The sequence below is a fragment of the Arachis hypogaea genome, chromosome 16, assembly GCF_003086295.3.
Source record: "Arachis hypogaea cultivar Tifrunner chromosome 16, arahy.Tifrunner.gnm2.J5K5, whole genome shotgun sequence".
Classification (NCBI taxonomy): domain Eukaryota; kingdom Viridiplantae; phylum Streptophyta; class Magnoliopsida; order Fabales; family Fabaceae; genus Arachis; species Arachis hypogaea.
In genome coordinates this window covers 86325733-86331067 of record NC_092051.1, presented here as the reverse complement: position 1 = coordinate 86331067, position 5335 = coordinate 86325733, and positions in this window count along the sequence as shown.

The following is a 5335-nucleotide window of genomic DNA, read 5'->3' as shown; positions in this document are numbered from 1 at the left end:
TTAAAGTAGGGTGCCTAAATCTTGAAGTAGTGCACCTAAATCTTGAAGTAGGGCACCCATGTGTTATTATATTTTCAGGGAATATTAAAATATCACGTAAACACACTTTCATATATCAAATAATTCAAATCATCAACCAAGCATCAAAACACAATCAGTTTGTAATCAATTTATCGAACCCTACCTCTCGGTGTTAGCTCAGAAAAACTGATTCTTCCCTGATAATCTTCAGCTCACGTTCTTCCTATTTTTTAACCAAAACGACGTTTAAACCACAATATATATGATAACCAAACATCCATCATAAGTTTAAAAAGAAAATCCTCACCTTGATGAATCTAGTACAGTTGTAAAGAGGAGAAAGAAACGAACACTTTGATCAGTTCAAGATCTTCGTTGGAATTTTAGAATTAAAGGACTGAGCCTCAGAAAACTTACTGACTATCGAGCTTTAACTTTTCTCTCTCATTCTTCATTCTCAGCATTTTGTGGGTAAAAGAGTGTAAAAGTAATTCTAAAGGTTAAACACACATAACGGAAGCAAGCAGGAGATGGCAAAGTTACCAAGGGATCAAATCCCTAGTTGATTATTCACCTACATTAATTAATAAAATATATTTTAAGGAGATAATTACTAAAACTAGATATATTAGATCTCAGAAATTATACTCCTAGAGTAAATATATGAGCTACTAGTATAAATGACAATAGTAACGTGATTATCTCTTGTTCAACTATAGCGGGTAAAATAATATAATAATAATAAATTATATTATTATTTTTGTTCTCTCACGATTCAAATCTGGCTCGTCAAAATGAGTCGAACTGCGAAAATCAAAATTTCAAAATTTCTTGCGTAGTGATTCGAAAATGAAATTGTTTCTAGTTAGTAACTAATGACCTGGCAAGGTGCTTGCTTTAACTAGGCCGTTACACATCCAAACTATCCCCAATTGGGTCCAGGTGAAAAGAAATTGTGGTTTGAGAATTATGAACATATAAAGTATGCTCCCTTGTTTTTGAAACTATACTTTTAAAACATGCATAATTCACTAACCTCAACTCCAAATAACAAAAACTTCATGGAAACTATTCCGGGGGTTACCTGAAACTGGAGATCGATCTCGGACAAAATCTCCTGTACTGGTCGGTGCTGACGTGTCCGGCCGGTGAGTGGCGGCTGGAGCTGTTGTATCCAACTTGTGGACTGGCTATGCTGCTGATCCTTCGTCACAGGAGGGTGGGGGATACCTGCAAGGGACTCTGATGAGCGGATATTTTATACGCTTTTTGGGATTAATTTCATGTAGTTTTTAGGATGTTTTAGTTAAGTTTTTAGTATATTTTCATTAGTTTATAGGAAAAATTCATATTTCTAGACTTTACTAAGAGTTTGTGTGCTTTTCTATAATTTCAGGTATTTTCTGGCTAAAATTGAGGGAGCTGAGCAAAAATCTGATTCGGGCTGAAAAAGGATTGCTGATGCTGTTGGATTCTGACCTCTCTGCACTCGGAATGGATTTTCTGGATCTACAGGAGTCCAATTGGCGAGCTTCCAATTGCGTTGGAAAGTGGACATCTAGGGCTTTCAAGAAATATATAATAGTCCATACTTTTCTCAAGAATAGATGACGTAAACTGGCGTTCAACGCCAGTTCCATGTTGCAATCTGGCGTTCAGTGCCAGAAACAGGTTACAAGTTGGAGTTCAATGCCAGAAACAGGTTACAACCTGGCGTTGAACGCCCAAAACAGCCCAGGCACGTGAGAAGCTTTAGTCTCAGTGCCAGCACACACCAAGTGGGCCCCAGAAGTTGATTTCTGCAATATCTATTATAGTTTACTCATTTTCTGCAAACCTAGGTTACTAGTTTAGTATTTTAACAACTTTTAGAGATTTATTTTGTATCTCATGACATTTTTAGATCTGAACTTTGTACTCTTTGACGGCATGAGTCTCTAAAATCCATTGTTGGGGGTGAGGAGCTCTGCTGTGTTTCGATGAATTAATGCAATTACTTCTGTTTTCTATTCAAACACGCTTATTCCTATCTAAGATATTCATCTGTGCTTCATTATGATGAATGTGATGATCCGTGACACTCATCACCATTCTCAACCTATGAACGTGTGCTTGACAATCACTTCTATTCCACATTAGATTGAATGAGTATCTCTTAGATTCCTCAATCAGAATCTCCGTGGTATAAGCTAGAATCTATTGGCGGCATCCTTGAGAATCCAAAAAGTCTAAACCTTGTCTGTGGTATTCCGAGTAGGATTCTGGGATTGGATGACTGCGACGAGCTTCAAACTCGCGAGTGCTAAGCGTAGTGACAGACGCAAAAGGATAGTAAATCTTATTCCGGTATGATCGAGAACCTACAGATGATTAGCCATGCGGTGACAGCGCACCTGAACCATTTTCACTGAGAGGAAGGATGGTAGCCATTGACAATGGTGATCCACCAACTCACAGCTTGCCATAGGAGGGACGTGCGTGCGTGAAGAAGAAGACAGGGAGAAAGCAGAGATTCAAAAGACAAAGCATCTCCAAAACTCCAACATATTCTCTATTACTGCATAACAAGTATTTATTTCATGCTCTTTTATTCCTCGCAATTCAATTTGATAAGTGAATTGTTTTCCTGACTAAGAGCTACAAAGTAACCATAGATTGCTTCAAGCCAACAATCTCCGTGGGATTCGACCCTTACTCACGTAAGGTATTACTTGGATGACCCAGTGCACTTGCTGGTTAGTTGTGCGAATTTGTGAAAAATAGTAATATTGACATTAACATGTAACAAATTCGTGCACCATGTTTTTGGCGCCGTTGCCGGGGATTGTTCGAGTTTGGACAACTGACGGTTTATTTTGTTACTTAGATTAGGAAAAAAATTTTTCTTTTAAAATTTTCGAAATTTGTGTTCTTTGTTCTTCCTTCATCTTCAAATTGTTCTTGTTTATTTTTCTTGTTTTTCGTGTTCCTTTCCAAAAAATTAGTTTTCAAAAAAAAAATTATTATTCTTAGTTATTAAAAATACTTCTTCAAAACAAGTGTTATATTTACTGCCCAATTGACTAGAGCGTTGGTCTATGTTCTTGGTAATTGGGTATCTTCTTTTTAAAAGTCTTTTTTTCAAAAATAATTTTTCTATTAAATCTTGTGCCAAACTTTAAGTTTGGTGTTTTCTTGTTGATTTTTCTTTGGTTTTCAAAAATTTTATTTTGGTTTTCTAAAAATTTTAAGTTTGGTGTTCTACCTTCATGTTCTTGTTGTTCTTGTGATTCTTCAAAGTGTTCTTGAGTCTTCCTTGTGTTTTGATCTTAAAATTTTTAAGTTTGGTGTTCCTTGGTGTTTTCCCTCCAAAATTTTTGAAAACAAGGAGCATTAGATCTAAAAATTGTAAATTGTGTGTCTTTTGTGTGTTTTTTTCTTTCATCATAAAATTCAAAAATTAAAAAAAAAAAATAATATCCTTTCTTTATTCTACTCATAATTTTCAAAAAATTAGCATTAAATTAGTCATCAAATTTAAAAATCATAACTTTTTCAAATCATATCTTTTCCAATAAAATCCTTTCAATCATATCTTTTTCAAAACATCCTAACCATTTTTTTTTCTTTCTCGCTCTCCATTTTTCGAAAATCTTCACCCATTTTTATTTATTTTATTTTAATTTATTTTATTTTCAAAATAAATAAATAAATAAATAAATAAATATATTTTTTCTCTATTTTACATCATCTCCCTTTCTCCATCATGGATCTAAGTGGAAATGAACAGTCCAGAAGGACTCTGGGGTCATATGCTAACCCCACCACTGCTTCATATGGGAGTAGTATCAGTATACGCTCCATTGGAATCAGTAGCTTTGAGTAGTATCAGTATTGACAGCGCACTTGGACCATTTTCACTGAGAGGAAGAATGGTAGCCATTGACAACAGTGATCCACCAACACACAGCTTGCCATAGGAGGGACGTGCGAGCGTGAAGAAGAAGACAGGGAGAAAGAAGAGATTCAAAAGACAAAACATCTCCAAAACTCCAACATATTCTCTATTACTGCATAACAAGTATTTATTTCATGCTCTTTTATTCCTCGCAATTCAATTTGATAAGTGAATTATTTTCCGGACTAAGAGCTACAAGGTAACCATAGATTGCTTCAAGCCAACAATCTTCGTGGGATTCGACCCTTACTCACGTAAGGTATTACTTGGACGACCCAGTGCACTTGCTGGTTAGTTGTGCGAATTTGTGAAAAATAGTAATATTGACATTGACATGTAACAAATTCGTGGACCAAGTTTTTGGCGCCGTTGCCGGGGATTGTTCGAGTTTGGACAACTGACGGTTTATTTTGTTGGTTAGATTAGGAAAAAAAAAATTTTCTTTTAAAATTTTCGAAATTTGTGTTCTTTGTTCTTCCTTCATCTTCAAGTTGTTCTTGTTTATTTTTCTTATTTTTCGTGTGCCTTTTCAAAATATTAGTTTTCAAAAAAAAAATTTACTATTCTTAGTTATTAAAAATACTTCTTCAAAACAAGTATTACATTTACTGCCCAATTGGCTAGAGCGTTGGTCTATGTTCTTGGTAATTGGGTATCTTCTTTTTAAAAGTCTTTTTTTCAAAAATAATTTTTCTATTAAATCTTGTGCCAAACTTTAAGTTTGGTGTTTTCTTGTTGATTTTTCTTTGGTTTTCGAAAATTTTATTTTGGTTTTCTAAAAATTTTAAGTTTGGTGTTCTACCTTCATGTTCTTGTTGTTCTTGTGATTCTTCAAAGTGTTCTTGAGTCTTCCTTGTGTTTTGATCTTAAAATTTTTAAGTTTGGTGTTCCTAGGTGTTTTCCCTCCAAAATTTTCGAAAACATGGAGTATTAGATCTAAAAATTTTAAGTTGTGTGTCTTTTGTGTGTTTTCCTCTTTCATCATAAAATTCAAAAATAAAAAAAAATAATATATTTTCTTTATTCTACTCATAATTTTCAAAAAATTAGCATTAAATTAGTCATCAAATTTAAAAATCATATCTTTTTCAAATCATATCTTTTCCAATCAAATCCTTTCAATAATATCTTTTTCAAAACTTCCTAACCATTTTTTTCTTTCTCTCTCTCCATTTTTCGAAAATCTTCACCCATTTTTATTTATTTTATTTTAATTTATTTTATTTTTGAAATAAATAAATAAATAAATAAATAAATATATTTTTTCTCTATTTTACATCATCTCCCTTTCTCCATCATGGATCTATGTGGAAATGAACAGTCCAGAAGGACTCTGGGGTCATATGCTAACCCCACCACTGCTTCATATGGGAGTAG